Raw genomic sequence first — 13581 nt, 5'->3', positions numbered from 1 at the left:
ATATCTTGAAGAGATATCTGCTCTGTGGCAACGCCGCCGCTGCACAGCCAAGGAAGACAGCACAGCCACATAAACAGATTACCAGGCACCAGCTGTCAGCACAATTGAACAACAATCTATCTTATAGATCCATAGGAATAATTTCCACTGCGACAATTTTCGAGTTAGCATGACAGGATGGGTTTTGAGGAGCTATCTCAATAGCACAGCAGCATCTGAAGAAAATTCCTAAGTAATCTGTCACATTTCTGTCAAGACACATTCAGGACTACGCGTCACTCTGTTACACATCAGATCTGAGGAAATGGAGTTGCAACCACTTCCAAGGTTAAGCTTTAACAAGCAGTTGATTTGGTTGGCTAAGGTATCATTCTGCAAGTCTGCTTGGTGTGCACAGGTGGCACAGAGACTAGGAATTACAAGGGTACGCACTGAGCATCCTTACCACACAATACAGGTGGCTGAGGGGGGGCAAGCAGCAGTCCATGCATCCAAACTTTCATTTGAGCAGACATTACCCCATGGGTGGTACCCCATTATCACCCTGAGCGCTTTTTGTGCGTGGGAGATGCAAGCACTTTGCAAAGCACATTGGATTTGGGAAGAAAATCCTAGGGCTGAGCCTAACATGAGCTGGCACATCACCACTGCCCACGTCAGCTTGAGGCAATGCCCACGTGGGGATTGTTCTTTTCTAGAGAAACATCACTCTGGTTAACGCCATCAAGGCTGGAGCGGGGTGTCATAAGCAGTTTTCAGGCTGTCAGGAAACAAGGCCATTTCTCACCCTTTTACAGACTGAAAGGGTTACTGATCCCTCAGGACACGATATTTGCAATAACAGTAATAATTTGGGTCACAGACCTTCAATCTCTAAGCAATCGCTTTGCTTTTCATATTTTTCTTCCTGGTTACCACAAACAATATTCAGACAAAATTATGATTCCATATCCTGGTCTGATCATCCCCACATTTTTAATTAATGTACTTTTATTAGCATTTCATCTGAAAAGTTTTGAGTCCCAGAGGTAAAGGATGGTCAAACACTGCCGCTATTGAAATGGGAAAGAGGAAAATTACGCAGGTCGGATTTAGTTGGAAGACAGAGGAACAATGGGCAAGCAATGGAATTAAGAACCCAGAGGAATATAACATGAGAAGAAATAAACAAAATGTGTTTGTGAAGAACTAAGCACATCAACCCAATCTTTTCTCTCTCTCTTTTAAATAAGGATAATCACACTATCATAAGAGCAGCTAAATACCTTTTGATGAAAAAAAAAAAGTATTCTATTACAATAAGAATAAACACAGTCATAGAGAAACTATCCCGTCTGCTTCCAAACAGATGGAAAACACCAGTCCATCTCCACAGGAGACTGCACTTGACCCAGTTATTCATGAATGACTTTGGTAACACAAAGATAAAGTACGGAGGAGCTTCGAGCCCTGGGGAAGATAGCACCAGCATACCAAGTGATCTCAGCGTGTAGCTAAAACATCAAGACTTGTAAAGATAATTAGGCAAAAAAAAGTAGACAACGTTCAGCCTATTTTGGAAATAAATGCCAACCTGAGGATGTGCTTTGTAAGGAAGGCAGCACCAGTGAGAGAACATAGAGGTCAGGAAGGATAAAAGCTAAACGTGAGTCAGCAGTGGGAGTCTGCCAGAGAGACAAGTGGTGGTTTGAGAAATGCTAACAGATGTTAACCACGGGACATGGAAAGTAATTATTCATATCAGGTTTAGAAAACATGACCTAGAAAGAAGGGTATTTGCTCAATCCATGAAAAGTGAGGTCCAAAATGTAGACATAAAGGCCATCTTCCAACATAAAACATGTTTTAATTAGGAAAATTATGATTGTACTTGATGAGCACGAGAAGTAGCTGCTTTATTGCACAGTAAAAAAAAAAAAAAAAAGGTACAATTAAAACTATAAGTTACACAGAAAGTCAATCAGTAGAATATGTTATCTCCAAGGAGGCTGTTGGTCCCCTCACTGAAAGGCTGCAAGGTCACCTAGATGACCCTTTAAGCTCCTGGGTCAGATTTGCATTCCAGCACTTTTGCTGTCAAAAACATCCAGGAAATAATACTTTATCTCCACTGGAACAAAATAATAAAGAAATAATCATTTGGCACAACTGAGCACTGCTGCTCAGCACATCATCATCCTTATATAATATGCATTTTGAAGATAGATAACATTCTTGAAGTCGAGTTATCTATGGACAATCAGCTGTCATAGTTCAGAGTTTGCAATGATTCTGTGCATAAAGGCACTTCCATCCCAGTTCTGCTTGCTTTCCCAAGGTCACATCCAAATAAAACCAAAATAAAAAAGCTCCTTCATCACAGCTCTGCTTAGCATCCCTATTTCCCTGCTTTCCTAACATGGACTGCCTTCTAGAATAATCCATTCAGGAGGAAGAGGGTGGCATGTATACAGTTCCTTCACTGCATTAGTTTACGTTGCATATACTTATTCATTTTTCTTAACTTAATGTGCATTTGGTAGTCCTGTATGGTACTTTTCAGGAAAAGCTTATTTCAGCATCAAAACTGAATATTATACTTCAATTTACTGAACTGATACATGAACTTTGCTGATGTTCAATTGTATTTCTGTGATTTTATTAACTCACTTATATGACACTGAATCACAGTCTCTCACCAATCTATTTCCTCTATTTCTCCACATATATAGTAATACAGCGGATATATTTGAAACAATAGAAATAACACACAAGTAGAATTTTGCACAATTATAGCCAGCAGTGCACAAAATAAGACATTGTTAATAATAAATAGTAACATTATGTAAAGAAATACCATCTGAAAGTTGATTTTACACGGCATATTAAAGACTTGATGGCTCAGGAGATTGGTAATAGAATAAAAAGCCTTTTATCTCAAGGTCATCAATTCAAATACAAGTCAGACTGATAGCAACTGAAAGCCATTTGATGAGAGCGTTAATGAGCCTAGTCTCGTTTCTAAAAATTTAAGAATAGCCATAACATTCAGCCCTTTCTCTGCCTCTGACAGCAGTCAATACAGAAATCATATGGAGGCAATGCACCCATCTGGCTGGTGGAGCTGTATTCCTCTCTTATACACTGCCAGCCCCAGGCTATTGCTATTTTAGCAGTTTCCTAGCAGGTATCCATTTGTTCTGTTCCAAAATTCAAAATCCTCAGTGCTGCCAACTGCGTCTTTTATTGCTTGGAGGGCTGAAAAACAGAACTGGGCTTTCAGCTCCCCACACAACCACTTCAAGTGATACATGAGCAACACTCCGGTCATTTGCTGGAGTCATAACAATCTGATACACTAATAGATTACCTTTTTTGCTACTTTAATACTTTTTTTTCTGGTTTGTATCAACGACAGCAATGTACCATAGCAAGGCAATGCACTGAGAAAAAAAAGAATCCCAGTGCAAACTGCAGCAACTGTTGAGCTATCCTCTCATCAGCCAGCAAACAAAGCAAGCCACACATTGTGCAGCTTCACAAGCAAGCTCAACATCTTCCAGAATAAAACTCCTGGTATGATTTTCCTTTGTTCCAGTAAAATGCCTAAGTAATTTACTATTGGCTGTAGTATTAGCATGATGCAATGCACTGATCCACTGAAACCATGCACTGAAACCACTGGTGATGTTCTTCTGTCTGAATTTTTATGCTGAGCAAGTTTTATATTTTTTTATATATATATATACACACATATATACACACACACAGTTCCAGAGGCAAAGGTCAGTGTTTACATATGCAAACTAACTGCCCAGACCATCTACAAGTGCCTGCTGGCAGGTATAAATGGGGACATCCAGAAGCAGCACTCAGTGCAACATGCAGTAAAAGGATACATTTTCACCATGATCTGAATTTGAAACCCACTGATTTCTTTCTGAACTGTGGCATATAAACAAGTTCCCCAAGTAAAAATTATTCCAAATTGTATAAACTACCAACCTCACAGCTCAAGTAACCTCCATCTGCAGTGCCCAGGCTTTGGAGGGCTGCTTTGTCTCTCAGAAGTGACTAATGGATTAATTTTAAAGGTGAATGGGTGCTTAAAGATGCCATTTACAACCAGCATGGGTTACAATGTCTGGGTAATCAATTCCCTTAATGCAGTTTTCCCCTTAGCACAGCACAGGTGCCTAATAGCTGTTACAGAGCCAGCTCTGGTGCAGGGCAGGTAGTGGAAATGCCCAAGATCCCACTTTGTGCCCTACATCCAGAACTTCCCACAGAGCACAGGAACAGCTCCATCACACTACAGAGTATCTCTTTCTGATCCACATCTCCAGCAGAGGGAATTTGTTCATGCCATATACAAGCATGAGCTTTAAAGGTTCAACATCATGGAAGCTCTCTGTACAATAATGGCAGTATGAACACCTGGACACACCACCCGAACCACATGTGCCCCACTGGTGTCTGGCCCAAAGTGCTGATGGCCAACTTGAATTTTCCCTTGCAAGTGGTCAGGGCTGAACCTACTCCACTTTGCAAAGGACAAAGCTGGAGACTGCCATGTTTCTGCAAAGAGGAGCCCCCCAGCCTGCCACACCAAATGGATCTACTTACCCCACATTTGTCTAGAAGACTGTCAGGAGTACAGAAATGTGAATTTAAGTGGATTTCAGAGTGTGGAGAACTCCTGAATCCATCAGTTAAGGTCATTAGCTCATGTGACACACCTCGCTGAAGTCAATTTTCAGAGATAAGCGTGTGACAACCTGACTGGAGGAATTCTCCTGTAATGTATTATTAATTCATTTATTATTACAGTTATTATAATCTTTATGTGGGGGCACTGAAGCTCAATTTGTTCTATTGCAGCTAAAGCTTTTAATGAGCCCTTTCTTCTCCTCGGGATAGGAGCTTCATTCAGCAGCTCTGTGGCTTTTAGAGAGTAGAAAATGACACAACGGTGTGTCCAATTTACAAAGGCAGCTTCACACACTGTGCCCTGAATTTTACATGCAAACAATGGGACAACTAGCTTTCAAACTGCAGAGTATCTCTTAAAATGTAACGAACTCACAGATTCTAAATATAGGAAGGCTTATAAGCAAACGTATCACAACGCAATGAAATCTTAATGACAATTCCCCAAGCTGAGAAAGAGGAGTGTGTTTGAATAAAGAGGCCCTGTGTAAATGCACATATTTGCGGGGCAGATGGGGGAGCATATATTAACTTAACTCTCAGCCCCAACTGAATGGCTCCGGGTTCATCCCCTGGTCACAGGGCTGATCCCAAATAGGCGCTGGCTGAGCTGGGGAAAAGGGCAGAGCCTGCAGAGCAATGGGAAAGCTGTGAACAGAGTGGAGGAGAGCAGCACACTTCCTAAACACGCACATCTCTGACGCAGGGGGCCGAGCACACAGCTGGCGAGGAAGGCTGCATCACTGGGTAACCTTTTCTTCTCGGAGAGAAGGTCAGAGACAACAATCTGTGCCAGTTTACGCTCAGAACGCTACGCCTACACTTCCAGTATTTCCCTTTTGAAATGGGAAGCCCAGCTCATGTGACAGCCTCATGGAAAACACAGGAGGAGCTATTTTTTTTTTTATTTAGAAAAAAAAAAGCACATGTTTTGGGGGGTTATGCAAGAATAATCAAGACAAATCACCCCACAAAAAAAAAAAAGAGCAGAGGAAACCTTTATTCTTTTTGCTCATGCAGACCTACCAAACAAGCAGCCTTCACAGGGTGACCTTTCCAGATGGTTGGTCTTGAAAGAGAGAAACTTTCTAAGCTAACTTATGGACTGACACAGTGAGCTCCTGTTCAGAGCCTCTCCTAAGGGAGGAGAATCAAAACTCAATCAGATTTTATAGAGGCACACAGCACCCAAATCCCATTGCTTGATTTGTTGAGGTTTATCAAAAATCAGTACATTATTTTCCATCTGAAACTACCACTGGATGCAAACAAAAATAAATATGGCACCAATACAAGAATAAAAATCTTCCTGCTCAAGAAAGTTAGAGCAGCATGCTGACAGACCTCATTTTATCAGCAACTCGTTGGTATGAATTTCAGAGACCACAACAATACACAAAATGAAATTCAGCAGTAGATGAAGTGTTCTCCACTCTGCCCTCTGCAATAGTAAAGGGCAGGGAGCAGAATAAAGGAAACAAAAATACCAACAAAAAACAAACAGAACAAACAGTATTTCCAAAGAAGTGGTAAATAATTCCTGCTGTACAGAAGTCTTAGAGCTCTCATTAATTAAAACAAATGGGAAATACTTAGTGAAGCTCCACATATTGGTAGCACAGACTCTCTTGTCATCAGCCACAAACAAGAAACAGAACAAAAATATATAGATCTGTAGCAAATAGGATTTAGGAAAATAGTTAGAATCCTGTTGCCAGTGTGTTTATTCCCTTTATGTACATCTCTTTACAGAACAGGTCCAAGGCCACTGAAATTCCCATAAGAGGCAACCCTAGTGAAGTCCAACTCACAAAACACCTCTGAGGCTCCCAGACCTCCTTCCCCCAATAAACACCTCTTGCCCATACATCACCAAGACTCTGCTCCTTCCCTGCTTCTTCAGCACACCATGAGGCAGCTGGAAGGTGCAGGGAGCAATGCACTGTCACTCACTGCCCCAATGGCCACCACCACTGGAGAGTAGGAAGGAAGATTTGCTTGGAATTAATCCAGATAATTACACCACTTTCTCCCAACAGGCTGAAGAACCAAATGGATTTGAGGGGCTTTCTCACATACAAAACCACAAGTTCCTTAACCATGAGAACCTACAACAGGATAAAGCCCAGCTTAGGGCTTGGCCTTATATAATATTTTATATTGAGATATACACAATCACATGGAATTATTCCACAGCATGTACAATTACACAAACACATTTACGCTACTACAGTAAGCGTGTTAAAGAGAGAAAGTTTCCAATGAGGATATAGTACTTATAAAGACTTCAACTGTTACCATTCAGAAATAAAGAAGGATGGATTCTCAGCAGTCGTGGCGGCTGCTCCTTCATCAGCGCTTGGTCAATTTGCAGTTCACACCTGATTCACTCTCTCCACCTTACAGCATCTACAGGGAAAGACAAATGTGTGAGTTGTCATACACCGCATTCACCTAAAAACAGCATCTTTATCAGTGCCACTCCTTGGTTTTCATCCCCCCTCCCCCCACATCACTGAGTTTGAACTCATTCCCTTTGCCCTCCGCTTAGCTGGAATAGGATGGGGCTTTCCACATTTGAATGATAAATGCAGTATACCAAACAGAACACGAAAATGGGCTGAAGGCAGAAGATCTGACTCTGATTCTCAATCTGCTTTTTGACCTTGGAACGAGGCATGTCTCTGTTGCTCCGTTTTCCCTCTTTCTTTGCCTTTCTTGCGCCCTTAGATTACTAGCTTCCTAAAGCCTGCAAAGTGTTTGTATGGTACCAACCAGATAAGACTCAGCGTTCACAGGAACCACCAGATAACACAAAAGCAGAAACAATAAATCTTATCAATCGTTACTCTCCTACAGTCCACCAATGAGATACAAGATTTCAAAGTAATTTTCAAAAGTTACTTTCATTTAAAATACAAATTCTCATGAAAGAAGAGCGTATTCAAGATTCACTGTTTTTTGCGTTCCCCCTCCAACCCAATAACATTCCTCTCTTCTTCAACCAAGATGATTAAGAGTTGCATTTCAGTATCTTTCCTGGTAGACACAGCTACAACATCCCTCTGCTTTTCAGCTGGCATCTCCCTGCAGAGCTGTTGCAGGGTCCTGCTCAGCATCTTATTGTGACGATGCTCTGCAGCACGCTGGTAGCAGCAATGGGAATGAGGAGACCCAAGTCTCATTTCACCACCTGCAGACAGACTTCCTCCCCCCATAGATGGACCCACCCCTTTCCCCAAGCACACACGCACCTCCCTTCCCCACAGCCTTCCCAACTCATTTTTTAACACTTTGCTATTTTGGTGTAAGTAGCCAGAATTAGCATACAGGGATGTACATGCCTATGCTTAATGCCACACATATCTCTCATCTTCCAGGTAGGTTCTGTGGTTATGGGCACATACAGAGCATTTATATGAACCTCCCTGTCAAAACAACTGATTTCATCAAACCACAACTCACTAGCATATACATTTCAGAGTTCAACCCATCTGTCAATAAACTATGCTTTCTGACATGAGTAGAAAACATTCCTTAAGCTTTTCAGTGATTTAGGAACTGGACTTCTACTTCCAGCTGATCCTTAATCCTCCTAGACGCCTACTGAGGCTTTAGTTCAGGAATGTTTACTCTCCTGCTGGCAGCCTACAGCCTTTTAGAGAGTCTTTACCTTTCCAAAGTAATGCATCTGTAATTTGTAATGCCAAATGCAAATTGCCCGATGTACAGCTTGTGCCAGCTGGGTACAGCCCAGCCAAGCCTGGTCCAAGCAGTGCAAGACATGCCTCAGCTAGAGGAGAAACAAACTCAAGCCCAGACCCATGCCACTCACCAGAGCTTAAAAAGCAGAGTAGAAAATGATGCAAGCAGAGCAAAACAAAGGCTATATCCAGGATATCACCTTATCTACATTTAGAGAGTTCAAGACCAGAGATGCTGTCATTACACCAGGCCCAGACTTCCTGCCATTCTCCTAAGCTGCATTAAGCCAATTTACCTGTAATTGATTAAAACATCTTCTCCAAATAAAAAACCCACTTTTTATTTAGAGACATGAAAAAGAAGGAACTCAATGCTATTTTAATCAGAGATTCTGAGGAGGGAATTACAATTTCTGCTCTCCTTCCCTTATTTTTAATCTAACCCAAAAATCACAGCAGAGAGTAGTAGCTCAAACGCTTTCTACCCAAGTTCATTTTAATCGGCCATCTCCTGTCGTCAGCAGCTGTTTGTCTGCTGCTCCCACTTACACTGTGCATCTTGGACTTATCGATCGAGCAAGCTTTAAATTACAGCTATCCACAGGAAAAAAAAAAAAAGCAGAAGGAACCATAACAGGAAAGAGCAGATCCGATAAAGGATTTCTGAAGGGCTACTTGGTTGTGCTAAGAGAAAATCTTAATAGAATTTCCTGGAGAGAAGGTCTGTGGGACTGAAGTTATCAGTGGGCTGCATGAACAGAGGATGTGTAAATAGAGCTCACAGGCTGAGTGGAAGGATTTATACTGAAAGTGGTTCCAGTGGAAAGCATAGGAAAGCTTGGCAAAATAAATGAAAAAATAAAATACAGTATTGGGAATCTAACCTGTATCACTGGGTGCTTTTCACTGGGTTTATAAGAGCCAGTAACTTTCAGCTGTTCTTGTTTCAGTTATAGTATAAACAAACAGTGAGAATTCAGCATTCCCCAAAACCACAAAATAATATTAGCATTGGAAAGGCAGAGTAGGAACCAGGCTTTCAGTGCTCAGGTGCACCACCAGCAGCTTTAGCACATGGACTGCCTACATCAGAAAGCATCCAAAGGGACAAAGCTGATCCTACGCCTGCACAATCCTCCTCCACATCACAGCCTACATCCCACACAGTAACACTGCAGCAGGTGATCCCAAATCCTTTCAAAGTGCATCACTGGGTGAAGGGGAACTATCATTTTGCCCAAATATCTTCTGTAACATGAAGGAAAGAGCCTTCCTTGGCAGGAAGGATCCATTGCCCCCAGCAGAAAAGCTCCATCATCCTCCCATGGGTCACATACACAACAGACACAGGCAGCTCGGCAGCAAATTTGCAGCTGCAAAAGTCTTAACAAGACCACATTTAGCATGACAGTGGAAAAGAAAGCATTGCTGAAACAAAGCGTGTCTTAATGAAAACAAACGTCTCCCAGTCTGTGCTGAGAATGTAACCTGCTGTGTGGCTTTTCATGCCTTGTGTACAAAGGAAAAATACAGCCTTATAAAGTGGGATTTATGGCAATTGTCCTGAAGACCTCATGGTCAGAATCACAGTGGTTAGGTGCCCCGGTCTTGTAAACCTGTTGTGATTTTTAAAGATGAAATAGAAAATTGGGATATTGTTTCCTCCGTGCGCCTGCATGTCCATCTGCATTCGCAGCGCTGCTCCTGCCTCCCGCTTCCCAATGGCAATTACTGTTATCGTTCCACAAGCACAGCCACTTCGGTCTCTCGATGCCCAGAAGGCTGGAGGGAGCTGACAGATCGAAACCAGGAGCAGTGAGGGCTTCACACCACAGATGGCACCCGCGGCTCCTCGGGCTCCTGCACCCAGGGCCAGGACATGGGATGTCTGCTGCAATGTGACCTTCCTGCTCAGCCAACCACTTCTCCCTATGAGGGGGAGCACAGGGCAGGACACTGCCCCAGTGCTGCTTTAGCTGCTGTCCTGAAGCACAGCCCTGCTGTGGCTCTCTGGCTCAGCCCATCAATACAAATGGCAAGGAGGAATATGCTTCACTTCAGCATATTAATAGCAAAAGGTGCTCGGTGGAGGATTTCTTTTCTCCCCAAGCAATGCAAAGATGCATTTACCTGCTTGGAAAACAGCAGAGTATTAAGTGACCAAATGTAGCTGCTGGAAAAGATTGCTGTCTTTAGAGTGGGGGGTTGGATGCCACACAGGAAGGGCGGATGTGCTAAGGGGAGTTCTGCAGTGACAGCATCAAACTAATGCCAAGTACACACATTTAATTAATTTTTTTCCCCAAGGAGGGAAAAAAAATAAAAGGCAAGAAGGAAGGAGCTCTTAATCATTAAAGAAGCAAACATTTTCAGATATAGCCTTACCCATGCACAATATGAATACAATCCAACAAAGTTACTGAGAAAAGCCCGTGCAACAGTCAGTTTTCTTACTCCTTAAATAATTTCACTTTTAGCAGCAGTAGCACAGAACAAATTTTGCAGAAATAAAACTTAGATGTCCAATTTAGTTTTCAATTTGCCCACTCAAAAAACGTGAATAGAGAAAGTGAGCTTGGGGTCAATTTCTGCTTTAGAACACGGCGCTCCCTATCACTGCAAACACAGTATGGCAAATTTCTCAAATATCTATTTATTTGTTACTGGAAGGGTTGCTATAATATGGGAGAGAACCTTGAAGTACCGATCACAGCTGTCTAAGACCATCACACTGTGTTAGCCAAACAATTTATGTGATTTACCATACCAATAAAAGAAGGCAAGCATGAGTAAGTTTTCATAAATCAAGCTTATTGGGCCGGATTCTGACCCACGATTATTCAGGCATACAAAACACTGCAGCTCATTACTGGTACACAACTCACTGATCTTAGCATAGTGACGTATGGTGTTAGAAGCTGTTAAGACAGGTACCAGAAGAAAAATCAACCTGCCTATAACACACATACAGGGGCCGATGCATACACACACATCTTTTTACTGGCTTGTTGCTAGCGAGGCATATCACAGACATTTTCCTTAAAGGAAGTGTCAAGGTCTGTGCAAAGGCACTGTGCTCTCGTGTAGAGCATGGCCCCAGGACCTCACTAAGAAGGCATTCAGTGGTTCTACCCAGCACCACGACACACGTATGTATTGATTTCAGATTCACAGTGGACACCAGCATTATTGCCCCTTCAGGAAAACTGTGCCTGTCAGGGAATCACCTCTGTCAATATTTTCCTCCTTGATCACTAAATCCTGATAGTCAATAAAAGTCAGCGAGCACAACTGGCGCTATCACAGCAGCCTGTGCATACCTTGGGGTAAAATTTGGCACGCTTAGTGTCTGCCCATTAGTTAGAACGATTTTGCAATTAAAATCCCCAAGGCATAGAGCACACTTAAACTTGATTTTAATAACCTAATGCACAACGCATCTCTGTGCTGCAACCTCTCCCCAGGCTCTTTAACATGGCATACACAAAACTAAATGGCACCCGAGCTGGAAAAAGGATTTCTCCTGAACTGGAAATGCAACCTCAGAAATAGCTCAAAAATATACATTTTTTTTTATACAACCCATGCATTACTATCGCAACATTAGGGCTTCAGGAAAAAACACAGCCAGAAAACTGAGTTCTGTGCTTTCCAGATTAAAAAAGCAGATTTCAGATGTTCACACATGCCAAAACACCCAGTCAGTCATCCTCAGAAATGCTGAAGCAAGACTTCAGCTGGGATTGATCTGTGTAAATAATAATGCTTCAGCAAGGCTATGTCACCTGACAAACGATTTCCCTAATTAAAAGTTGTAAGCAGACCATAAACAGATTTAACTGAGGATGCTTTTCACCACTCCACAACACAAAAGTCAATCATAGGACAACTGCCGTGACACATAAAGTGAGAAAGGATCAGAAAGGTTTAACCTGTGAGGCTAACTGCAAGCAATCATACACACTAATAAGTACCTTAGCTAGCATTTAAAATAAATAAAGCTATGAAATAAGCAGACTGGAAAGATCCCTAAATCAAGCTAGTGAACGATGTACAAATTATTTTTTTTTTCCCCTCAGACTTCTAAAATTACTGACTTCCAACCAGAAGAAGTTAAAAATCAGAGGACGGAAGTTGTTCACTATTACTGATTTGTTCATGTCTGACCTTGATTTGGTCATCAGCTCTCTGCTTGCCCATAAGATGGTCAGGCCGTGGAAACAGAGTGATATTTGTTCACGCAACAATCTTGAATCCTTATGTAGCTCTTCTCCTCAGCAAATCTGCAAGCACTCTGCAAAGAAGGACGGCTTTGTTATCCCTGATTCAGACAAGGAAATTGCAGCAGGAGGATAATTGCGGAGCCAGAAATAACACGTCCAAGTCCCAGGCTAATGGCCTAACTGATAAGTAACAGCACAGGGCATTTTATTAACGCAGAAGACAACTGAGGTCAAGATGAGCCATTCCAGTATTGCTACTTTTGAACTGCTGAAAGTGCAAAGAGAAAAGTGCAACTGCAAACTACATCAGTCAGCCCAATTAGTTCTTTACATTGGCTCTCGAGACTGAAAGCATGCCATTAACTCCTTCTATCCACAAATGTGTACAAAGACAGCACACCAGTGATCCTCTATATCCTGAGAAGTTATTAAGCACGTGTTTAAGATATTGTACTGCAACAAATGCTTAGAGCCCAGTACACTTTCAAGAGGATTTTGTCTACCAGGAAAAACAAAGAAACACTTCTATTGGGAAAAGCACTTGTAGAGAAAAGCAACAGCAGATACAGATGCTTTAAACCAGCTTAGGATCACCCACAAAAGACAGAGGTCACAATCTGTTAATAAGGAAGGAATTGCTTACCCCCTTTCCAAGGCTCAGGGCTCACTAAATAATCCAAAGGAGGTGATCTCCAAGTAGAGACCCTTCCCTTACAGTGACCAGCCCTTAAATGAGGTTAGGGAGGGGTAGAGCCAGGGCCCTCCCCATAGGGCCACACAGGTGAATTGCTTCCACCTGTGCTCCCAGTGATGGCTACCCTTCACCAGGTGCTGAGTCACTGCTTCAGGCCATGACTTAACAGTTCCCATACATCACTTTGTGGGTTAAAAACTGTAACAGCTAAGAAATAAGCTTGGAAAACAAAGTTTTCCTTAGAATAGAGGAAACTGGTGTCAATGCATTG

The 13581-nt window shown here is 42.2% G+C and overlaps 1 protein-coding gene across 10 annotated transcripts in view; it reads right to left on the bottom strand.

Moving 5' to 3' along the window:
* CHL1 (cell adhesion molecule L1 like) overlaps positions 1-13581 on the bottom strand; it is a 109075-nt gene that overhangs the window by 73272 nt on the left and 22222 nt on the right. For 6 of the 10 annotated variants that reach the window (XM_090148463.1, XM_090148455.1, XM_090148462.1 and 3 more), the window contains exons 1-3: positions 13260-13343; positions 12561-12687; positions 6988-7098 (exon numbers count right to left, since the gene is read on the bottom strand). The gene's annotated coding sequence lies outside the window, so the exon portion shown is untranslated. Of the gene's footprint in view, positions 1-6987; positions 7099-12560; positions 12688-13259; positions 13344-13581 lie in introns of those variants that run through there. The other 4 variants (XM_090148460.1, XM_090148456.1, XM_090148459.1 and 1 more) reach the window with 2 other exon arrangements.

This window comes from Phasianus colchicus, chromosome 11 (assembly GCF_987193195.1).
Source record: "Phasianus colchicus chromosome 11, bPhaCol1.hap1.1, whole genome shotgun sequence".
NCBI lineage: Eukaryota > Metazoa > Chordata > Aves > Galliformes > Phasianidae > Phasianus > Phasianus colchicus.
This window is presented reverse-complemented; position numbering and strand designations above follow the sequence as displayed.